Source organism: Sorex araneus, chromosome 4 (assembly GCF_027595985.1).
Source record: "Sorex araneus isolate mSorAra2 chromosome 4, mSorAra2.pri, whole genome shotgun sequence".
Lineage (NCBI taxonomy): Eukaryota > Metazoa > Chordata > Mammalia > Eulipotyphla > Soricidae > Sorex > Sorex araneus.
In genome coordinates, this window is record NC_073305.1 from 73,726,564 (window position 1) to 73,751,657 (window position 25,094).

Genomic DNA, 25,094 nt, shown 5'->3' on the forward strand with positions numbered 1-25,094 from the left:
TGTTATTCCTCTCATTTATGGAATACAGTCTTTCACTAAAAAACATTTTCATGTAAACCACCAACTTTCCCATGATGACAACCTGTTGTCCCTGTGCCAGATTTCCCCAAATCCTTTCCTTTCATCCGTCACCCCATAACTCTCCTAGGACCATCTCTTCCCACCAACAGCTTCCCAGCCGAAAGGGGAACCGGCACCAACCGCTTGGGGAGTGGCGACCTAGTGCGCATGTCCCAGTCCGGTTCCTCCCCATGGCTCAACTCTCAGCGCCAGTTAGAGCATTGATTCTTGAGTGAGCTTCAGTAAACAGCGATGTTTACAGCAGGCTGCAGGCACCAGGAACCGAGAAGACCACCTAGCCGGCCCGTCAAGCTAGTATATTTTGAGCTCTCCCTCCAGCAGTGTCAGGGTGCTGTGGCCTGAAAGCTGGCTTGGCCACCTTGGGAGTTTGCAAATACAAAGAACTTACATAGACATATGGACCTCACTGTTGGATCTCGCTTGCAGGGTGGCAGCATAATACCGGCTCTGAGTATTGTTGGGAGGATGAAGCGAAACGGTGCATCTATGGTGCTGACCATCGGGCCTGAGTACACGGTGATTTATCTTCACATCTCCCAGAAGCTGATCTTCGGGCTTCCTGCTACAACTGTTCTCTTGGGTTAGTCACTATTAAAGGTCACCCCTTGTGTAAAACACAAAAATAAAAAGAAGGGGCGTGCAGGCGGCGAGGCAGGCGAAGGAAGGAAGAAGGCCAAACTGGTTGCTCGATCGGTTTATTTCATGTCCATCTCCATTCTCCTCTGATTCTCCTCCTGCTTCTTTCTCCCCCATCCTACTTCATTCTCTCTCTCTCTCTCTGCCTCTCTCCCGGCTCTCGGTCTCTCTCTCAATCTGTGGATCTGGCCCCCGTGGATCTGGCCCTGTGGATCTGGCTCCCATGGATCTGGCTCCCATGGATCTGGCCCCGGTGGATCTGGCGCTGTGGATCTGGCCCCCAACCCACTCTTCCAACCTAGTTAAATCTCCACAGCATCAGGGGGTTGGGGCATACACGTAGGTGTGGTCAGCAATAGATTAAGGTTCTTTTTCCTCAGGGGATGCTTCTCCTAGGACTTAATTCTCTTTCAGCAGGAGGATCCACCCAAGGGCAGAGTCCCATGAATGTGTTTCTCTTCTCCTCAGCCAGCAAACATATAAGAATTCATAATATTAATTATTTTGTATGGACACAATAAGAGATGCATTAAAGCTTATAGAATTCCTCTCCTGGGGCCATCTCAATCTCAGACTACAGTGCTCAGGCCAGATCAGTCTTTCCTATCCCTGGCAGGGTCCCAGTCTCATAATTACTATTGGATCATGACAGCATTTGTCTATGATCAAGCTCTTAACTTATAGTTAAGAATTAGGCACTTTGGCCAGGCCCATCTCGATGCCAGGGTAGCACATAACTCACCGCTTGCCCTGGATCCTTCCCGTCCCACGTCGGGGACCCTACTTTGGGGTGCTAGGAACTGAGGGCAACTGAGGCTTAAGTGGAGAAAGCAGATGCCCAGAAGGGAATATCGAGGCCAATTAAGTCTTAAGTTATAAGAACATAATATTGTCTTCTTGTGTCTATACAAAAAAGACATAGCTTTAAAGTAAATTATTCAAAAGGCATAAAGAGGAGAGAAAGGCAATGTTATAATATTCAGTGTCCTAGGAAGTTCTGACCTTACCAATTAACAGAGTTTGATTAAGGGAAGAGCAGATAAACTGGTAGAATTGGTTACAGATAAACAAAAGAATGGGAGTGACTCGGGAGCACTTTGATGGGTGTGACTGATAAACCTAAGCTCCTTGGACAAGGGGAGCAAGGACGAACCAAAGTCAGGCCTAACATATTTAGAGCTATATTCCAACAACCCCTGAATAACTCTGAGGGCCGTTGACCTCTATCTGGTAGGCTTCTTCCCGAGTGTATTTTTTCGCTTCCCCCAGCCACGATCATTTATGGATAGATCACCCAGACCTTTTGGAGATGAGTCTCAAATCTCTTTATTTTTCACTGGTGGTCGTGAGGCATAAAGACAGCCTGATGAAAGAATTTTTACTATTCTTCTGGTCATTTTAGACTCATCCGCCTTCTTCAGTCTATTCCAATTTCATTATTTAAATCAAACCCCCTCACCATGCCATTTCTCCCATTCATTTTTGGAGGAGACCGGGAATGGGGGCATACTTGGTTGTGCTCAGGGGTTACTCCTGGCTCTGTGCTCAAGGATCACATCTGGTGGGACACGGGGGACCATATAGGATTGCAAGAATCGAATTTGGGTCAGCCTTGCATGCAGGGCAAATGCCCAATCAGCTATAATAATCCTCTGACCTCCCCTACTCATCGTCAGGCCCATGGAATTTCTACTCTTTTGGGCTTTAAAACCCCGGACCAAGTCTCTTTCTCTTTCATACAGTCTTGTCTGTTTCCCCTTTGTTCTCTCACTAACTTCCCGTTTTTTTCTCATGCCATCCTCCAACTCTAACCCCCTCCAAATAACAAACACTGTTGACAGCATCTCAAAATTCAGAACTTTTATTACTAGTCTATTAACTTTAATGAATCTATTTAACTTGTTAAAAATCAGAATGAATGAAATGTTATGGCATCTCAAGTGTTTGTCTATGGCAACCATCTGGTGCCTAAAGTGGCACCGACCATCCCAGCTACTCACATTACGTAGCCATAGTATCGAGAGAGGTCCATCTCTTTTTCTCTCTCCTTAAAAATCTGCACTTTCCCCAAAGAGGTGCATTTGGCAGCATTCTCACGCTCCTGCTGAGCCTTCCTTTTCATAGCCTCAAGCCCTGGTTTTTGCTCTTTTGTGATGGGCTTTGACATCACTGGCTCTGGAACATTGGGCTTTCTCCATGGAATTGGTTGGAAATGGAAGTCTTAGAGTAGAAACTGACTCTGACGTTTGGGTGGAGCATGGCGCTTGGTCACAGAGACAGGAAGAGGCTCCCGCTGGAGAGAAGTGCTAGCTGTTGTCCTGGAGGGAGCAGGTCTAGAAGTTGCAGGCTGAGGAATAGGCCGGCTAGTAGGGTTCAGCAAGCCTGGTCGAGATGGGTCGGTCGAAATGGGCTGAGCTGGCTTGGCAAAACCTGGCAAAGAGGCAGTGGTTGGCCGGGATGAATTGGAGGCAGTTGGCTGAGCTGAGTTGGTAGATCCAGGCCTGGCACGGTGAGCTGCAGCTGGATGTTGTGAAGCCAGAGACTGTGGTCTCCGAGGAACAGGTCGAGCTCGCGGCTTCTCCATGGTTAGAAAAGGCAAAGGTACCAATTTGACCTTCCCAGGAGGTGGCAGCTCATACTGGGATGGAGACTAGCGTTCTTCGGCACTGCTGCTTGGTTTCTGCGCTCTGACCTGAGTTTCCTCAAGACCTTTTCCATCCTTTGTAGCACCTAGCCAGGGTTTGACAGCTGAGGAGGTCTGGGAATCTTTGGGCTTCTTTGGGCTTCCCAGGACCCGGGAGGAAGAGAATCCAGGCTTTTGATCACTCTTCTTCCCAAGTACGTGAAACACTTGCACGGACTCCAGCATGCGCATGCCTGGGCAGCTGCGGGGCTTGTTAAAGGCCTCCTGGCAGAGGTCAAGTTCGATTTTCTTGTGTTTCATCATGGCAGTGGTGGGTTTCTCTTCTGCCTGGACCTTGTTCCCTGACTGCTTACTCTCCTCAGCTGTCTTAGAGTTTTCTCTGGCCTTTTTTGTCTTCTGTTGCCCATGGCTCTTTGTCTTGCTGATCCTGCTGGATGCAGCTTTCTGAGGTTTGCTGTTCTGTTTGGCCCTGGTCACAGAACACCTGTCACTGACTGCAGCATTATAAACAATCACTTCTCCCCCTGCCAAGCATTCTGGGTCTTTTGGTGGGATTTTGGCCCTGGGTTCTCCCTCAAGAGGCTCAGAGGTCTTATTTTTGTTCTTCCGGGTTGGATGGGAGGGTCCCTTAGTGCCACTTGAATTTTCTTGCACCTGATTCAGAGTGATGGTATCTGTGGTGTTCATTACCTGCAGATCTTTGCATTGATCTAGGTCTTTTAAGAGATCAAAGAGCAGAGGAAGATGTATATCTTCCACCAGTGTAGTGATGTCTGCACGACTACCGCCAGATTCAATCCCACTTTCAAGTGTTCCTGGGTCCTCAAAACATAGACCATTCTTTTCCTGACCAGTAGTTTCAGTGCCAGGCTGTTGCTCCTGGCTGAGAGGGTCAATGCAGGCCAGGAGCTGGTGGATATCGGGGATTGCTAAAGGGCACAGGGGAGGATCTTGTTTTTCTATTGGGATCTGCAAGATATCCAGACTTTGAAAGCCCAATTTTCATCTCATCTAAAGTCTTATCTGTTTGTTCTTGAGTTGTTGCGGGAGGCAGTGCCAGGCTCCTTTGGGTTGGAGCTATTATGGGAACATCCCCGAGCTCAGGTGGTGGGTTCCTCTCAAGTATTTGATTCCTGCTACTGCAAGACTTGGGCAATTCTGAAGTTTGTGTCAGACAAAATGTCTGACCTGAAGGTTGCAATGCCAGGGAAGCCTCCATCCCCAGGGAATTCATCATTACAAAAGAACCAAAGAAGAAATCAGGTCCCTGTAAACAAGATACTCCCTCCACACAATTAGCGGTGCTACTATTGTTCACCTGCCAGCATTGGTACTGGCTCTCTCTAAGGATCATGGACATGGCCCTGTGCTAGAAGATTGGAGGTAACTGGTTAGTTCTTACTGTTGTTCATGTGGTGCTGTTGTCTTGGTTTTCTTTGTATTTGAAAGAGTTTCTGTGTAAACTGTACTTGAAAATAAGAGACTTGGGACAGAGGGATAGCAGTCTGTAAGGCACCTGCCCTGCGCAGAGCTGACCTCAGTTTGATCCTCAGGATCACATTCAGTACCTTAAGCACCTTCAGCAGTGATCTCTGAGCACAGAGCCAGGATTAAGGCCTGAGCACTGTGGACTGTGACCCACATTCTGCTAACCCAAACTAAAGATTTTTTCAAGCTAGATATTTGTAAACTATTAAATGCTATACAGAGCTTTGCATAATACAGTCAATTTCTTCACTTTCCTGACCAAAAAAAAATGAATAGTTCATATCATGGAATAGGAGAAGGAATAAATCACCACTTCCTCATGAAGTCTGTGCTCAAGTAGAGATTCTAGGTTTGATAAGTTCGGACAGGATCTCCCAGTACAAGGTGTATTCAGAACCTTTTTATACATTAAAGGGAAAGTTAATGTGGTGCCATCAGAATGAGAGTTCTAAAATGTCTTCAGAAATCACAAAAACAAGAGTTTAAGAAATGGAGTTTATTGTTACTGTGGTAATGCTGGGGGACTAATCAACTATGAAAATGTGGCATTCCTTGTTATGCTTCTGAAGTTCTCTTCTATGAAACCTACATGGCCATTATCCTATCATGCCTTCCAAACTGCATTAGGAGTCTGTATCTTAGGAGTGAAAATAAGTGCTGTAAAATGAGTGAGGGGAGTTTAAACTTAAACTGAGTTTATTTAAATTCAGGTCTCATAAATTTAAAAATCTGAGTTTATTAAGCTTACATGTCACCTGTCTATGGACAGTTTCCCATTTGCATATTTGACCCCAGGTTTTGAATGCTGACTTTCCCTTCTCCCTGTTTTACTCACCTTGATAACTAAATTCTGTGATGGGTTGAGCAAGCACAGAGTAGTAGATTCCAGAGGTGGAGGCTGGTGGTCGGTTACTTGGGGCCTGGACCTCCTTTAGAACCATAACCATTTCTGGGGATGTGTTGCTGTACTTTTGGAGGGCAGAGCCCCTACCTCGTGTGTATGACATGGAGCCATAGCATTGCAGGCAGGGTTCTAGTTCTCCAGAAAGGAGAAGTCCCTGAGTGCCCTGATGATAGTAATACACCTGGCTCCCTTCCTGGTCAGGAAGCGACAGGCTGTGACTCTGATTTGGAACCTGAGATGGTGTCCTCTCAACATGGCTGGCAGAAAGTGATGGGTACAGAGACACCATGATGCTGGTATCTAAGGTTATCTCATAACGAGCTGCCATCGACATAGAAGAGACAGCAGTGTCTTGGTCAGTGACAGTCCCAGTAAAGTCTCCCATGGAAGACTTTTTTTCAGCACTTCCTGCAATATCCCACTCCAAAACACTCGGGTAGGAAGCAGCTGAAGTGGACATCTGGCTCTGGCCAGACACCCCAGACAGCATTGTTCTGCTAGAACGTTGGTCAAGATAGGCACTACCCATCATTGGTTGGAAAGAGGTGGTGCCAGAGGCTGAGGGCAGGCGCCAAGCAGAACTATCAGCTGGAGTAGATACTCTGGAGTAGTTGCAGACCCTTCCTGTTAGGGAAGCTGCATTGTTCACCACGGGAAGGGGAAGCTGCAAAGAATGTGCAGTTTTCAATACTGATGCATTTGGAATATTTTCTGTGAGGAACAAGAGGGTGACAAAAAAAATCTGTGAGATTGATAATCTCCTGCTACATTTAAGAGAAACAATATTCACTTAAAGTTTTAGCTATAGAGAAGCTTGTAATACCAACAGTCAAGTGAGTTACCAAAAGTCCAACAATTTAGGGTGGTTGAAGGGCTGGAACACTTTGGCACTTTGTGTACTTGTCACTTTGCTCCCAAAGTGAAAACAGAGCTATAGAAGAATCCAGTGATGTTTGTACATGGTTTTCTTGCTTACAGCTACTTCATTCTTGCCCTAGCAATGCCCCATAACTCGGACTGCCATCATTACATTGTCATCATTTGGTGTACTCGGCTTCACTGGGGACATCTGGGAGAATGTGAAGCAGGTAGCACTTGGGAATTGCCCCACACAGGCTGAGAGGGAGCCAAGAATCAGGGACATCAGGGACATTTGCCCACCAACTCCATCTGTCCATCATTGCTTGAAGAGTGTGTGCTGGATCGAATCTTTCCTGAAGCCCACAATCACTCTTGGAGACCCAGACACCTCCAGTTTTCAGTCTGGGATGACAAGGCCACAAGGGCCAGGCCAGGGACTTGGGAGGTAGCTCAGTAGGCAGGGGACATGTCTTGCATGTTCAAAGACCCAGTTTTGATCCATGGCACCACAGGTTCACCACACACAGTTATGGTCAAGTCCCTAGCAACCAACTCCACTAGGAGGGGCCCCCAACCTCTGAACCCTGCTTAGTAAGTTGATCCCCCTACCAAGACAAATGGCACTTGTGGGAGGCACCTAGAGCCTGGGATCCACTGACCCCAAGTGAAACTGGCCTCATGGTCGAGGGAGAAGCCAGGAAGTTGGTAGGGCTCCTTCCGGCGAGGGAAGAAGGTCAGTTACGGCATTGGGACGCAGGCATTCTGGGAGGAGAGAGGTTGAGTTGAGGGAGAGAGCAGAGGACCCACAGGCATGGTGGGAGTTTGGGGGCTGTGTGTGCTGGAAGGACCCACGGGCCTCCCGGGGACAATGTGCAGCCTGACTGAGGCCCTGAGCAGTAACTGTGGTCACTGATGGGAAGAACAGGGACAAGTGTGCCAGGGCAGGAACAGACTGCAGAAGTTGAGTTGAAAGAGGCTCAGCTGGATTTTTTTAAAATGGTATGTGTAGAAACATTTTTTTTTCTTTGCCTTTTTGGGCTACTCCCAGCGTTGCTCAAGGCTGACTTCTCTCTCTGCATTCTGGAATTACTCCTGGCTGTGCTCAGGGGAACGCTACGGGATGCTGGGAGTCGAACCCGGGTCAGCCGTCTGCAAGGCCAGCGCCCTCCCCAATGTACCAGTGCCCAGGCGGGGGAGCACGGAAACGGCCCACAGCGCCATCTAGTGGCTACTCGGAGGAACTGCCGCGGCCCGACTTCCCCAAGATCAAGATCTCCAGCCTCTTTGCCTCAGTGTTAGGTCTGGGGTCATGAAGGGTCAAGCATGCGGCCTAAGGCGTGGATCGAGCACTGGGCCGGGAGGGCGCTGGCCTTGTCCGGGACGACCCGGGGTCTGTCCCTGCACCGTGGGTTCCCCGAGCACGGTCGGGAGTGAGTCCTGGGTGCAGGGGCGGGGGTGGCCCCGAAACACATACACGCGCCGTTCCCGGAGGCTCCTCCCGCCCAGCTGGGGCCGCTGGGCCTCCCCCGCCTTCTGCTCGTCACACCGCGGAGTGCGGGGACGGCCAGGACAGGCGCCGCTGGCGAGCGGGGCTCGGAGGGGGAGAGGCTCCTGCGGGCCCAGCACGGGCCGCGCTGCGGGGTCAGCCCCGACGCCCGGGTCGCCCCGCGCGGCTCCCGCTGCACGGCCCGCGGCGGCCCGCGAGAGCCTGGGGACCCGCAGGCGAGCCCGGCACAACCCCAGGGCGGGACTCTCGGGCGGGAAGGCCGGCCCCGGCTCTCCCGCCGACGCCCGCGAGGGGGCGCTGTGGGCGCTCCCCCCAGTCCCGGGACGCTCCTCTAAGAAACGCCCACCCGGGTCCTGACCTCTCGGGAACCACAGCTCCCGGGACCCTCCGAATTTCTGCAGGAAAAGGGAAGAATTTCTGTCCAGAGGAGCCGGATCCTCAACCCGCTGCACAGCCCACGGCGCTGGCCGGCCGAGCGAGTGGCTCTGGCTTCTCTGCTTGGGCTGTGGTGGCCGCAACGCTTCTTAGGGCGGCCCAGGTGACCCCCAGGGTGCCTGAGCTGGAACCCAGGGGGAGCACAGAAGAGGGTTGTGCCTCCCCGCAGTGCGATCTCTTCAAACCGGCCCGTCACCCCACCCCCAGCACCCCACATTTCTGACCGTGTATCTTCCTCCCTCCCTGGGAGAACGTCGGGGTTCTCACACAAAGGGAAAGTCCCAAGTCCTCTGCTCTCCGTGAGAAGGATGGAAGAGGCCAGATTCAACCCCAACGTCTCCAGAAGTTTTGGGTGAAGGTACCTGCCCTTCCTCTGGGAACTGGGGTGGATTGAGAAGAACTTCAACATGGTAATAAAGAGCCTCGGCAGCCAGTCTCCTTCCCTGGAAATTCTACATACACCCATTCCGCTGAGAATTTTTTTTGGGGTTTGGTGTGGGCCCGCGTGGTTCTGGGGACCATTAGAAATGCCTGGGATTGAACCTCGTCTACTACAAGGAAGGCAAGCTTTCATTTTTAAAAAATTTTAAATAAAAAAGTTATGTTCTCTCTCTCAGCAAGGAAGTTCTAAACCCGCTCTGTTAATTCTCTGGCTGAACTGCTTCATCAAAGTTTTCTGGTATTGTGCATCCCACAACCTGACACCCCATATATCTGAGGGTGTTCTCCCATCTGTGAGAATGAGGGGTGTGGAAGCAAGATTCGTCTCGGCACCCCACTTAGGTTGCGTGCAAAAGAATTTGCTGCCATCGGATTGAGGCTGCTCTGATTTTTTTTTTTTTATGTTTTGGGGTCACAATCGACGATGCTCAGGGGTGGCTACTGGCTCTGTACTCAGGAATCAGTCTTGGCATGATTGGGGGACCGTATGGGATACCGGCGAAGGTACCCAAGTCTGCAGAACGCAAGGCAAGCCCCCTAGGGGCTCTGCTCCTGCTGCACGCCCCAGGATGCATGCTAGACCCTGAAGTACCCCTTACCTACTTCTGGAGCACACCCAACGGGGGAAATTTCTTAGAGAAACAGCACCATCTCGTTGCAGTCAGGCGGAACTGCGAGTAGCCCTCAAGCACTGCATGCAAAGCCAAAGAAATACATGTATAAGATTCTCCATCCAGAGCAGCTCTGACTGCCTGTGACTGTCACCAAGTATGCTCGGGCTCAGGAGATGTGTTTCCCTGCAAATACGAGACAAGCCTGGTGTGGACACCCAGTAAGAAGGTGTCAGTCACTGGGACTGACGGGAACCAAGGAGATAGTCTGTGGCTGTTGCTTTAATTAAATGCAAAATATTCTACATGTCAGATGTCTTGGGACCTGGAAATGTGGACGGTGTCATGGGTTAGAAGAAACTGTCTAAGCTGGTCAGTAGTCCTGTAGGTGCCGGAAGTGCAGTTTTGAGAGTTCATCTGGGGTGTGACCATCTGTGATGGAGCGGTGGGCTTGTCCCAGACAAGGGTATGCCATCCTGGGAGACAGAGGCCAGGGGGGCACAGCTTAGAGGTACTGCTAGTCTAGATTCCTGTGTCCAGCCTGTGCCCCAAGCCCCGTCCCTGATTTATTTGTCCCAGAGCAGGGGCTGAGGGTCACTGAGCTTCTCAGGGGGACCCTGGGCAGAGCAAGGTGTTTACTGACAGAGCATCCACGTGTCTCGTACACCTGGACAAGCAGTGTTGTGCGTCCTTGCTAACTCACATTTCTCTTTTCTCTCCTCGGACTCCTGCTGGGACCACCATGCCCAGGGCCTACTTCCTGGACGGTCAGTATTCTGCTCTCGTGTCTCTGTGCTGTCTTATCCGGGAACCTCATGCTGAGGCCACCTAGACTGGATCAGCTCAGGAGCAAAATTGGGCTGGGACCATGAGCCAGGCTCTCGCCCAGACCTTGCCCCCCGCCAGGTGGGGGCCTGCTGGTGGCTGTTTCCTGCCAGGCAGAGCAGAGGCCCCTTCGCAGAGCTGAGCTGTCTCTGGGAGTGCGTGTGGGCAGAGGCTGGGCTGGCTTCCAGAGGAGTCTTGGCAAGTGGGGCTATGCCAGGGCAGGGGTCTGTGAGGACTGGGAGCTGTTTCCTCTCGGGGTACCTGTATCTCTGTCCAAAACGCTGGCCTCCGAGAGTCATGTTTTTCTCTCTTCTTAACTAGGTCTTTCCAAAGAAACAGGGACTCTGTAATCTCACTTGGAAGCCAATGAGGTGAATGGTGTGTATTCTAGAGATGAGATTATACAAGGAATTCAAGAAGGGGCTGGAGCGATAGCACAGCGGGTAGGGCGTTTGCCTGGCATGCAGCCAAGCCGGGTTTGATTTGCAGCCTCCCATATGGTCCCCTGAGCACCGCCAGGACTAACTTCTGAGTGCAACCTACTAGTGAGCATGGCTTCCACGGCTGCTCTGTCCTTTCTAGGTCTTTCTCATAGATCTCTGAATCCCAGGGTTCCCCCACAGTGGCTCAGTGGGATCTTAAACCAGTGTGTGGACAGGGTGGTTGCAATCATGGATTTGGGGGGCTTGCTTTGGCATAATTTCCATTTTGTTTGTCTTCAGTCCCTTAAGTCTTCAGATGCTTTCCACGTGTTGTGGTGGAGGTCTTGAGGGAGCATCTGTGGATCTCAACTGGAAGAGGGCATTTGGTCCTTGTGGGCTTCCTGAGAATGACTCCTTAGTGCCTTCCTGTGAATGGCACAGCACACACCATAGTGTAACTGCACATATACAGTTTGGGAAACATCCCAGCCTCAGAAATGCTTGCTTCAGAAACGTCCCTCACAATTGCAGCAAAGCGAATAGCCCTATCCTTGGGCACACACTGGCTGCAGCTGGTGCAGCAAATGGGCTTCTTGTGCCGGGGCCTTCTGTGGCTAGCCCTTGGCGCCTTCCTTTTTGGTCATGAAAGTGAAGACATGAAAGAGCTGCAGCTCTGGCTTTCGAGGCCTGGGTCCCGGCATTCACAACTCCGGAGAAGCTGCAGCTCTGCTCTGCCGAGCCATGTAGCCCCTGGGCTCCCCTACAAGCGGCTGCTCTCCCCTTCCCCATGTGACTCCTCCCCATCCCGATGAAGATGTGCATCAGTCCTAAGGGCCGTGCTTCTCCCTCAGACACTTTGACGGCAACCTGACGGGGCGTCTGACTCACAAGGATTTCCGCTCCTGCCTGAGAGGCCTCAGCTACTGCCCATGGTGGAGGAGGGTGAGCCCGAGACCAGGTTTGAGAAGTTCCTGGACGCCGTGGACCCAGGAAAGTAGGAGGGCCTTGCCCTGCAGTGGGGACGCAGGAATGGGCAGAGTGGGCTGGACCACTAGAGAGAGACCACAGAGCCAGGAATCTCTGAGAGTGGGGCTGAGGTCTGGGGCAGGAGGTGGGGATGGGAGCAGCCCGAGACTCTGTCTGGGGAGCTGAGGGTGCCTGACCCACTGTGCACAAGAAGGGCTGTGTCTCGCTGGAGGACTACACCTCCTCCCTGATCGACAAGGAGTCAGAAAACATCAAGTCCAGCGATGAGATCGAGAGTAGGTTCCAAGCCTGGGCAGAGGGCAAAGCCCACATCACTGAGGAAGACATGGAACAGGCGGGGGTCTGTGTGCCCGCACTGATGTGCTTCACCCAGTCGCCACCCCAGTCTCCTCACCCCAGGACTGCCCCCCTCCCCCACACCTACCCTCTGTCTGCTCACCCCAGTCTCCTCACCCCAGGACTGCCCCCCTCCCCCACACCTACCCTCTGTCTGCTCACCCCAGTCTCCTCACCCCAGGACTGCCCCCCTCCCCCCACACCTACCCTCTGTCTGCTCACCCCAGTCTTCTCACCCCAGGACTGCCTCCTCTCCCTCCTCATGTACCCTGCTGCCCACCCTGGTCTCCTAACCCCAGGGCTGTCCACTGTGTCCCGCTTTCAGATTAGACAGGCTTGTGTGGTGGCCTATTTGCTATGCTCAACACTGGTTTGACTGAGCAGGCACAATCCGAAGACATGTTTGCTTTTTTTTTTTTTTAACTTTTTGTGCTCACCTGGTTTTGCTCAGGGATTACTCCTGGCTCTGCATTCAGGAATTACTCCTGGCAGTGCACAGGGGAGACCAGGTGGGTGCCAGAGATTGAAGGCAGGTTGGCCACGTGCCAGGTTAGTGCCTTTCCCGCTGTGTTATCACTCCAGCTCCTCAGACCTGAAGTCCCGGATTCAAATCCAAACTTGCACTCAGCTTGAAGGCTATTTCTTTTTTTTTTTTTCTTTTTGGGTCACACCTGGTGATGCACAGGGGTTACTCCTGACTCTGCACTCAGGAATCACTCCTGGTGGTGCCAGGGGACCATATGGGATGCTGGGAATCGAACCCAGGTTGGCTGTGTGCAAGGGAAATGCCCTACCTGCTGTGCTATTGCTCCAGCCCCCTTGAAGGCTATTTCTGACCCTGTGTGTTTAGGACTCACAAGGAAGTGCGAGTGTGTCCCTTAGTCTGATTTGCTAAAACTTAGGTGATGAGAAAGTGCTATAGGGACAGGGTTGGCTTCTTCTCGAAACTTCTTGCTCCTCAAGTTCAGGGTTTGTGGAAATGTGGCCCCTGGTCCCAGTGACTATGCTTTCTCTTTCGTTTTCAGGCTCTGACTCCCGAGCAGGTGGCGTTCTGTGCTTTGCACATGCAGCAGCATGTGGGACCCTCGGGGCCGAGACTACGTAGGATTCACCAATTCCTATGTCAGCATTGAGAGCAACTCTTTTTTGGTTGGTGGTGTTACGGCCAGTCTTGGATGTGTTGATTTGGGTGGCAGAAGGTCCAGTGTGGGTTTCTGTTGGATATCATTGGTTTGTCCTTTCTCCCCTTGCCACTAGGAGCTTAGGTATATCGGTCACACCCATCAAAGTTATGTTCATACAGACAAAAGAGTAGAAATAAGCCTGGTATGGCAATTTAAAGATAATCAGTGTATGGATGCAATAGATTTTTTTCTTACTACATCACTTTAATTTGGATTTTTAACCTGATGTATTTTAACAGAAATTTAACTCTTTGTTTTAGCTTGTGTGCCCTTTTGATTTCCTGTAGATTAGAATTATGCTTTATTTTGTATAACACTTATGCTGTAAAATATGACTGAATTTTCATGGGATAATGTTAAAAATCATTTGTTAGCATATAATATATATATGAACAGTTAGAATAATGGATTTGTAAATTCATAGTACCTGTAATAACTATCCTTCTGGTATTGGGTTTTCAGTTATATGGCAAAGTATTTTTGATGAGTTAAATCTATGATTTTATATGTATGAGTGAGATATTGTCTTTCTCCTCTCTTCCTGTCTTTTGAATATTTATAGCCATTTCTTTTTGTATGGACAGAGGAAGACATTTAATATTATGCCTTTGCAATTGGGATTTAATTGGCTTTGAATATTATTAATTCCCGGGCATCTGCTTTCTTGACTGTAGCCTTGGTTGCCCTCAGTTCCTAGCCCTCTAAAAGGCAGGGTCCCAACGTGGGACGAAGAAGGACCCAGGGCAAGCGGTAAGTTGTGTGCTACCCTGGCATCGAGATGGGCCTGGCCAAAGCGCCTAATGCTTAACTATATGTTAAGAGCTTGGTCATGCATGGGGTGTCATGTCATGATCCAAAAGCAACGACAAGACAGGGCCCTGCTAGGGCTAGGAAAGACTAATCTGGCCTGAGCGCTGCAGTCTGAGATCGAGGTGACTCCCGGAGAGCAATTCTAAAAGTTTAATGCATCTCTTGCTATGCCCATACAAAATGATTAATATTGTGAATGCTTATATATTTGTCAGACAAGGAGAGGAGAAACACAACCATTGGGATTTCATCCTTGGATGGGTCCTGCTGAAAGAGTATCTGTCCTAGAGAATAGGTGTTCTGCTAGTGTTATTGAACTTTTTGTGCCTAGCATTTTATTTTATGGTTAAAATCTGTTCTAAACAAAAAGGGGGGAGATTTTGGAATATTTCCCCTTTTCCAGCTGCCTTCTGGAGTTTTGTCACAGAAACCTTTTGTCACAGAAACCTAGCTGATCTTTGACCTACAGATCTAAGGTGCTAGTCAGGCATGATTTGACTTTGTAGATTCCAGGCCCTGGCCCAGCCTAGTCTTTGGGATGTAAATTTCAGGTGCTGTCTAGTTTGTAATTGACATGTAGATTTCTTGCTGCAGCCCAGCCTGGTCTTTGGGATGTAAATCCGAGTGCTTTCAGCCCAAAGAAGGCATTCAGCCCAAAGAAGGTTTTGGTTTTGTATCTTCTTTCCGGGGCCTAGATTAACGGCCTGCAGATACAAGAGAATTATGTTGCCTCAATGTTCTTCCTGTAAGATCTTTTGGTGCTTTTGGTGACGTCAATGTGTTGCGCCCTTTGGAAGGGCCATGATCAATAAAAGGGATTTGGAGAGAAGGTGAGGGGGGAAAGTGTATAGGTCGGGGAGAGTGTATAGAGAGAAGATTGGAATAAACTGCAAGTGAGACCAACCATCATGGCTCCGTTCCTTCCTTCGCCTGCCACATCTTCGCCATCAACCTCCCCGGGGTGGGGGAAGTGGCCGGAGGCTACCGAACTCGGGTGGCGGGAGAGACGGCTGCTGCCCTAGGCCCTGTGCCTGGCTCGGTGCTGTGAGGCGTCCCTTCCCTCGCCCGCGCCTTTTCTTTTTATTTTTATACAGGTTTCCTCATGTACCTTGGTGGCAGTCAAAGGCCAAGTCCTGGTGGGACTAGAGTGAAGGAGGTTCTGCCTTCTGGGTCTGCTTTGCCTTCTGGGTCTACGTGTAGTTATCTTGAGTTGGCTATAGAAAAAGTTTTGATTATTTCCTTTAAAATATTATTTAGGTTTCTTGGGGGAGAGCCCAGTGGGCTATAATATATGCTTTGCATTCTGGAAACTGGATGTGATCTGATGTGTTCTGCAGTGTTGCATGGTTACCTGAGCATTGCCAACCCTATCCCCTGTAAAAACTCAAATACTCATCTACAAAGTACTTACTTTTAAGAATTTCTTTTTGTGGGGAATTTGGAATGAGGTATTGCTACTGGATTGGGTCCAAGTGGCCGAGAGCTTGGTGAGTCAGCCCAGGGCGTGCAGAGACGTGACCTCCAGGTACTCGGTCACCCAGAGTTTCTCTTGGGCTATGGGTCCCTCAACCATTTGACATTGCAGATATTTGATTATCTTAGTGTGGTAGCAACTTTCCTTCTGTGAAATGGAGCCATGGGAAGGAACAGCACAGGGCTCGTGATCTCTTCATACTCGGCAGACATCTACTCTGTGAGGTACTGGGTAAGTAGCCGGGAGCTTCCACACGTGAAGCACATACTGCAGCCCTTTGAGCTAACTGCCCAGCCCACAGCTGCCTCAGCTCTGCACGAGTACTCCACCATCTAAGTTCCCATTGTGGCTGGGTTGGGATTCCTCAGGCTTTCTTTTAATTCAGGTTGACCCCAATCAACCTGATCTTACTGTCGATCTGTAGTGTTTGATTTTCAAGGAATCACAGTGCTTGTCTGTGAGGGGCATCTTTCTAGTGAAAATTAACCTGCTCCATTTCCTCTTGAAACAGACTTTTAAACTCCCTGAGAGCCGAAGTACTAAAAATAAAATATAGGGACACCAAAAAACAAACAAACAAACAAATATATAGGGACACTCTGGTTAGCAATGTGTGTGTAGATTTCTTATCACTGGCTGGATAATATTGATCAGTCCTTTCTCCTCCACCATGAGGAGCTTAGGTTTACTGAGTAACACCCATCACAAAGCTCCTGAAGTGAGTGCTCCCATTCATCTCTAACTTCTCCTTTATGCTCTGCTTCCCTTGTCTGTTAATTGCTCATTTCTTCTAATCAAACCCTGTGACTTGTAAAGTCAGAGTCTTCAGAGATCTCTGGATTTTGTGTTTGTAAGTGAAGTACTGATTTTCTCTCTCCTTTATGTTCCTTTTGTATGGACACAAGAAGACAGTTGCTGCTATGCTTTTGTTACTTCAGAGTAACTTGAGAGTTATAGAGTCAGGGGTCACTCCTGACTCTATACTCAGTAATCACCCAGCAAGTGCTTGGTGACCATATGGGATGCCCTCCTCTTTGTAGTTATCTCTCTGTCCTGGCACCATACTGAGTTTCCTGAGTCCCTCTAAAAGTGGTTACTGAGTGCAGTCAACCCAAGTGCAAAAGAAACCCCAAAATAGACAGAGATGGCAGGACCCCCCATTTTTTTTTTTTTGCTTTTTTTTTTGGTCACACCCAGCAATAATGCACAGGGGTCACTCCTGGCTCATGCACTCAGGAATCACCCCTGGCGGTGCTCAGGGGACCATATGGGATGCTGGGATTTGAACCCGGGTCAGCAGCGTGCAAGGCAAACGCCCTACCCGCTGTGCTATCACTCCAGCCCCAGGACCCCCCATTTTTTAAAAACTTTTAAAAATCAACAGATATTAACAGAGCCCAGCAGGTGGACATTTGCTTTGGTCAAGTGTAGGAATACATAGCCTTAGGTAGTTTAGGTTTATTAGGTTACTCCCGTCACAGTGCTCCCATTCCTCTGTGTTTATTTGTAACTTCTTTCTTAGTGTTCTGTTGACTTGTAAATATTGTTTTTCTCTTCTCCTTGAGTCCTTTGCATAGTTTATTCAGAGCCATGTCCTTTTTGTATGGACACAGGAAGACTTAGCTAATGCCACGCTTTTGTAACCTGGGAATCATTTAACTCTACATGATATTTTCCTCCTGGGCATCTGTTATCTTGACCTAAGCCTCAGCTGCCCTTACTTCCTAGCACCCCCAAAAGCAGGGTCCCGACGACGGACGGGAAGAACCCAAGGCAATCGGTGTGTTGTATGCTACCCTGGCATCGAGATGGGCCTGGCCAAAGTGCCTAATGTTTAACTATAAGTTAGGAGCTTGATCATGGACAAATGTTGTCATGATCCAAACAGTGATAACTAGATTTAGACCCTGCTAGGGTGAGGAATGATTAATCTGGCCTGAGTGCTGTGGTAAGATGTGGCAGTCTGTGGCAAGATGTTGCCAGGAGAGCTGCCTTACAAGCCTCAATGTATCTCTTGCAATGTCCATACAAAAATAACTAGCATTAAGATGTTAATGAGTGTCTGGACTAAGGAAAGGAGAAAAATAGCTTAAGAGTCAGGAAGGACTTTGAAATGCCAGCCCTCAGGAAGGGCTTTCTTATCGTGATTTTGCTACCTGGCAGTGTGTAACCTGGGGGCAAGGGCAAGAGGAAAAAGGGAGAAGAGAGACAAGGGATCCACAGAGGGCTGCAGTAGATCCAGAGAGAGGACTGAGCTGGGAGTGTGGGAGATGAGAAAGATGGAAGGTTGAATAAATAGTAACTAATCCGCAACCAGCTTGGTCCTCGTTCTTCCTTCGACTGTCCTTGGCCAAAGGCCATCCCGATCCAGCCCATACATAGTGGTTCCAGAGCACTGAACGCGGGCAGTGAGACACAGCCGCCCAGAGAGCCCGTGAATGCACAAGCCCCTCGGCATGCCTTAGATTTTTACAGTCAAGGTCAATCCCAGTTGGATCATTAACAACATCTTATATGGACACCTGAGGCTGCCAGTAGTGATCGCTGAGTGCAGAGTCCAGGAGCAAACCCTGAGTCATGCTGAAGTATCATTATCCCAAGAAATACTGCAAGTGACCCTGAACACTAAAATAGATCAGGACCTGATGGCTGAATTCCTAAGAAATAAATAAACTTCTGTTGGGGAAGATAGTACAGCGGGCAGGACACCTGTGCTGTGCACAAATATCGGTTTGATCCCCTTTAGCCCACAAGCTCCCAGAGCATAGCCAGGAGTAATCCCGCAGTGTTCTCAGTGAAACCCCCAAACCAAATCAAAACAAAACAAAATTCTTGAACTTAACAGCATGGTGAGATTGTACTGGAGGTAATGCTCCGACCATTGGAGCTGACAACCGGGACAAATTATAAGCAGCTCCCAGGTCTCTGAGCAGCCCGAGATGATCATTTACACAGCCAGGTAGAATGTGTACTTGGACAGAAATTAAAACCAAAACCAAACCAAACACACTGAAGTTGTCTGTAATAGAAGCAAATGGATTTAGCACTGGAAAGAACTACTCAGATCACAGACCCTGTTGAAGACGCAGACCTGGCTACACCCCAAGAGTGCAAGGAGGTCTAAGCCGCAGGGTGCACCCCATGCGGGTCTTACCGACGGCTTGCAGGTGCTGGTAGGTCTCCAGCATCACGGAGACAGCTTTCACTGAGAGGCATCCAGACATGTCCACTCTTCCGGAGTGAAGTTCACAGACACATCGGAGAAGGTCACTGTGTCCTGAGCAGACACTCACAGGGTTGGGGAGTCAGGGCCTGTCCCCACTCTTGTTTTCTGGGGCCTGAGGACGGCCCTACATGGGCTCAGGACATCTCCCCTGTTCCCTTGAGAGGAACCAGCCTCCATGCACTTTCCTGGCTGACTGGCACAAGAAATCACAATAAGACAGCCACGTATGCAGCAATGTCAAGGTGCTGCACTTGAAGGTTCTTGGAGGCACTGGTCTTACACCATGGCCACCCCATGACACCCCATGGCCAAGCCCAGCACCACTGGTCCTGTGAGTGCTGCAGAGAGTAAAAGCTGAGCACGCCCCCAGGAGGACCGAACAGAAGCAACACTAGGGTGGACCAAAACAGTAGACATGACCTCCCACATGATACATCTCACATTCCTGCTCTAGGGATGAGAAGGGATACTCAATGTCCAGTCAGAAATTCAAAGCTGTGGGTGGACATATGTGCCAATGAGACTCTGGAATCACGGTTCAAGACTGGGCAAAATCTCTCTAAGATTAAAAGTTTCTTGGCACCCAATAACTCAGGCGGCCCCAGAGATCTTCTGACCGGTATCCATGGGAACAGCGCATGCTCAGAGAGACACATAAGCATCTTTTGAACCCGAGACTGTGGCGAAGTAGCTAAGACTCTCCAGAGTGGGAAGAATAAAATAGGGAATCGCAAGTTGTGGGGTCTGAGTCATTAGAGGGGCCAGCACACCCTAGGGTCCCTGATGCCCGTCAGGTGGGAATCCTAAGCTCTTCCTCTTAGAAGCCCTGAGCACCTCCACTGTGGGAAGACAAGAGATATGAAAGGAAACAAAGCAGAAGGCTGGAGTAACAGTACAGTGGGTACAGGAACAGCGGGTAGGTCTGTCGATAACCCTGTCCCATATAGTCCCCCAAGCACTGTAGGCGCATTCCCTGGGTGGGTCCCTCCAAGAGTCACAAGGTGTGATCCCGCCCCCTAACCACTCACATCCCTAACAAAAAGAGCAAAACCCCCAAGAAGTCAGCCTGGCCTGTCGTCTGTAAGGCCCGGGAGACCTGTCGTGATTGACAACTGATCACTAAACTGTGAGCTCTCCTTGAGAGCCACTGAGTGTCACACCAAAGCCAAACATAAAAAAGAATGTGGACAAAAGTGGCCTCAGACAGCAGAATCAGGCACTCCCACCGGAGCCACATCCCACATCTCTTTCCTGAAGTGACTCCCAGACAGTCCACACTGGAGACCTGTGCACTCCTTTCCCTGTAGAGCTTCCTCGCGTCACTCTCCTCCTACCTGGGGACAGCGTGTCAGACACCATCTTCTCCAGACTGTTATTCTTGAGGACCCCACCGAGGCTTTGACAGAGACTTGGAAATGTCAGAGCCGTGAGCAAGAGAGGAGCACAATCTGTATGACCCTGACTGGAAGTCGTGCATTGGATTCGTAAAGGTCTGACTGGGTGCACCCTTGGGCAGCAGCTCACATAAACACCCAGGGAGAGTCTACCAGATGCTCCTTCCTCTTTAAGGGATGCAGAAGCGGATTAGAATCTGGGCTACCCATTGCTCTCAGGGAAGGCAAGGCAAAAGCAGACCTGTGGTGTTGTCTCTCAGAACCCTTGGGTCCACTGTAACAGAAAATGTTATAACATCTAAACAGAAATCTAGTGGATCAGATAAAAATTAGGTTCTGGGGCTTGAGTGAAAGCACATCAGATATGGCACTTGCTTTGCATACACCTGACTCTGGTTTGTTCCCCGAATCCCATAGGGTCCCACAAGTTTACAAGCCCCCAAGTGATTCAAAAGGTAACTCTAATGAAACAAAGCAACAACAACAACAAAAAATACTCAAGTGTGAATTCTAAGGCGCCCTCCCCAGGTCGCCAGATGTGAAGATTAGTGAGGAGGTTAGGTCCCATGGTACAACATGTTTGATGGTCTCTCTCGCCAGAGAAACAAAGACATGGGGATGACAACAACTGATGGCCAATGGGCAGTGCATAGTGAGCCTTTAATTCCGAGCCGAATAGCATACTTATAGAACACCTGAGAGGTGTTGAGGGACAGGCCTGCATGTATTGTGCTTTATCATTTACAAAGGTCAAGCATTTCAACAGAGACAACTCTTTTGGAGGAATTAACTCAAGAAAACGTTCTGTCTGAGACTAGACTGAGAAATTCACTCAGGGGCTACAAGCATCTGTGTTGCTTTGCTCTTTACCTACTTGTACGTATTTAACAATTAAGTTTACTTCTTATTAATATTTGTATTTATCTGAATCACACAGTAAGAAACATTCCAAAACTTACTTCTCTGGGATCCAGGAGTTAAGGTTAAAAGCTGGATGTGCTTTTATCATAAATTTTACATGGAGTGTTCAGGCTGGTATACCTTCCCCTTCCCCTAAAGGGTCTGGTCTTTTAAGTCATGACAGCATGGAAACAAAACCATGATTTATGATTTCTAGACTGTCCCGTATTGAAGCCAAAATAGCTTTGCTGCTTGCCCCAGGTCCATCCAGAGATTCTTGGTGAGATCCAGTTCTCTGGGGTTAGAAACTATGGCAACTGAAGCCTGAGTCAAGTAAATACGATGGATGCCCAGGAATAAATATATTCTAGTCAATTAACCCTCAAATAGTAAGTGCTTAGCATTAACTTTTTTCTTTTGAAGCAAAGAACATTGCTCTATAGTAATAGATTATAGATAATATCAGTTATAGCGGAAAGAGAAATACAAATAATTGACCACAGATGCAAAGTCTGGAATCACCAGTAGGTTTGATTTTATGAGTTAAAGATAAAATCGGAGGATTAGGAGAGCTCATGAGAGCACTATAACCTTCTATGGGGGAAGAAAACTGGCAATTTATGGATCAAGCCTAAAGCGCTTAGGGTTAACATCCAACACTCATGTGCAAAGACAAATTCAAGAGTGACACATTTAAAGTGGGTCCTTAAGCCCTCTTTTCTGTTTTTTTCTACACTACAGAAATTCATATTTTCTCTTGAATTCTAGTATTCTCTTTCATTGCTCTCACATCCTCTCTGTATGTCTGTGTGTGTGCATGTGTTTCGATTTTGGACGGCAACTGGCAGTGCTCAGAGGTTATTGCAGCTCTGGGATCAGGGCTCAGCCCTAGTGATGCTAAAGGACTATATGGAATACCACACGTAAATTGAACCTGGGATGGCCGAATGCAAGGCAAGCACCCTACTTGTTGTACTTGTTCTGGAACTTTCTAAGTGAATTATTTCCACCACATCAGGAGTGACCCTGAGCAAAGCTTCCCCAACACTACCAACAACCCTGGAAATCAATTATTTCTCTTTAAAGAAACCCCAAAACTTTAGCCCCATTACTCATCACAATAGCTGGAGGTAGTCTGGCCAGGGAGGGATTACATGTGTGGGGTGCTTTGCAAATAAACCTTTGAAATTAGAAATTCTTGACCTAGGGGAAAAAATCACAAAAGTTGGGAGAAGAGACAGTAAAGCGGGTAGGGAATCTGCCTTGCATGCAGCCAACCCAGATAAATCCCCAGCATCCCATGCAGACCCCGAGTACTATCAGCAGATTTCCAGACCCCAGAGCTGAATGTAAACCCAGAGCATCTCCTGATATGGTACACAAGTCCAACCAAAACAATAATCAAAAAGTTTCACTTGCAAATCCCACCCACCGCAGGGAGCACGACATGGGTGGCCCCACCCCACCATGGCAGTAAATCAAAGGACAGAGGACAACTGGGTCTCCTGCTGCAGATGGCCCTGCCTGTGGAAATGAGTCTGAAGGTTCTACACTCGTGATGCAAGGACCAAGAGCTCTGGACAGGGCCAAGCACAGTTCGGTGCTGGCAGGTTCAGGAGGGCTAAGCCTTGCCCTCTGCAGACCCTGCAAATCCGCACCCACGCGCCTCGGACCCCTTCCACAGCTGGAGGCGATCCTGGCCAAGGGGAGCCCCCAAGATCACTCGCTCACACCCGCGACGCCTGCACCCTGGCACAACCCCCACTGCAACGCCCAAAGCCTCTGGATCCCCGAAAGCCTTCGCCACACCTCAAAAACCACCTGGATATCCAGAACCAGTGAAAAACAAGCGAAACAGCAAACCCAGCTGGCAGGCCCCGCCCCTCACAGTGCAGAGATCTGGAGGCGCCAGGCACTCGCGATGGCCACTCCGATCTTGCCACAAAATCTGTATTCACAGTCGCCTTGCCACGCCGGGCACCAATTCCTCCTCTACCCACGAGACCAATGGCAGCCCGAGGCAGGCAACCACAGCTTGAATAGAAAGCATTCCTGAAGGGCCCTCTATGACGGCACTTCCTCTTCTGCCAGGGACCTTTAAGGGCCATGGCCCAGATTTACAGAACCCAGGTGAACTGGTGGTGCAAGGGGAACGGACTAAATAAAGGAGTGGAGAGGCAGCTGATGGGGTGGTGGGCCACAGAGTGGGGAGCTGCGGGGGAAGGAGAAGGCCCCTGATCCTGTACTGGTCAGTCAGACATTCAATCAATGCTATCACAGTCCCTCAGGAAAAACGCGGGTGGTCTGACTGAAGGTAAAAGAGGCAGGTAGTTTCAAGACACCTGATACTGGCGAATTATCAAGATAGGCTGAGAGCAGTGACTCCAGAGCCAGCCCTGGAGATGCAGAGAGGAACTGGCCTAGCAGCAGCCCAGAGTCCTGGACAGACATTGCAAAGGAAAAAGGCTGGAAGAACAGAGTCTTTGGAAAAAGCGCAACCACTGGACTCTTGCCTACAAGGGAAACCACAGAAGGCAGTTTCAGAAACACAATTTAAAATCCAGAGGATGGGGGAAGAGGGGTAGTACAGTGGGCTGGGCACTTGTCTTGCATGCGGGAAATCTGGGTTCACACATCAGAATTCGGAATGGTTCCCTGAGCATCACCGAAGTGCAAGAAAGAAAAAGCACTGTAGCACTGTCGTCCTGTTGTTTATCGATTTGATCGAGTAGGCACCAATAACATCTCCATTGTGAGATTTATTGTTACTGTTTTTGGCATATTGAATATGCCACGTGTACCTTGCCAGGCTCTGCCGTTCGGGCGAGATACGCTCCGTAGCTTGCAGGGCTCTCTGAGAGTGGTGGAGGAAGCCAGTAATCAGTATACATTAGGAAAATAATTATTTTACAAACATAAAAGAACAAAGAATTTGCACTGATGATTAGTTACCAAAGTTGACCATTTCTATGGTTCTATTTATTGAAACTCTATGCATGTGTGGGAGCTTAAGAAGCAATCTCTTTGGTCAGAGTGAAAGAACAGTGGGTAAGGTGTTTGCCTTGCACATGACCAGTCCAGGTTTGATCCCTGCATCCCATGTATTCCCCCAAGTACCGCCAGTAGTAATTCATGAGTGCAGAGATATGAGTGACCGCTGAGAATCACTGGGTGTGACCTAAAAAGCCAAACAAAAATAAGAAGCAATCTCTTTTTTTATTGTTTTGGTTAGTTTGTTTTTAGACTATAGTCAAGGGCACTCTGTGCATACTCCTGTGTCGGTGCTCAGGAACCACTCCTGGTGGTGCTCCAGGGACCATATGTGTGCATGGTATTGAACTCAGGCCATCCCCTTGCAAGGCAAGAATGCTACCCACTGTACCACATCTCCAAACTCAAGCAGCATTCTCTGAAGTAACATATACTCCCAGGAGCAAAGTTCCTACACCTCCTCCCTGATGCAAATGTCTTCTCCCGCACTCGTGTCTATCCACTGAACTCCTCCTCTCCAAGGCCCAGCTCGCCCTGCCATCCCATCCACACGGCGGCCTTCTTTCTCTGAACCACTGGAGTACTCACTGTATCATTTGCACATGATCTTCCCATGTAAACACTAGCACACTTTTTTAACAGACACAGTTTTTGTGAGTCATTTTCACAAAGTCCTTTTTAAATTTTATATTTTAGTAACTATAGAAAATTTCAATGGAATTCTCTTTAAAAAGTTTGCATGTCTGGAGCTAAAGAGATAGTACAATTTGTAGGACCTTGTCTTGTACACAGCCAACCAAGATTTGATCTCCAGTATCTCACACGGTCCCCGGTTCACTGCTAGAAGTAGTTCCAGAGTGCAGAGCCAGGAGTAACTCCAGAGCATCTCCAGCTGTGCACCCCTACACACACAGCAAAAAGGTTCCACATCTATATG

General features: G+C 49.1%; 1 pseudogene; it reads right to left on the reverse strand.

The window, feature by feature from the left end:
* Positions 1-2,562: 2,562 nt before the first annotated feature.
* The window catches only part of LOC101551049 (uncharacterized protein C2orf78-like), a 35,062-nt pseudogene continuing 12,530 nt past the window's right edge, over positions 2,563-25,094 (reverse strand).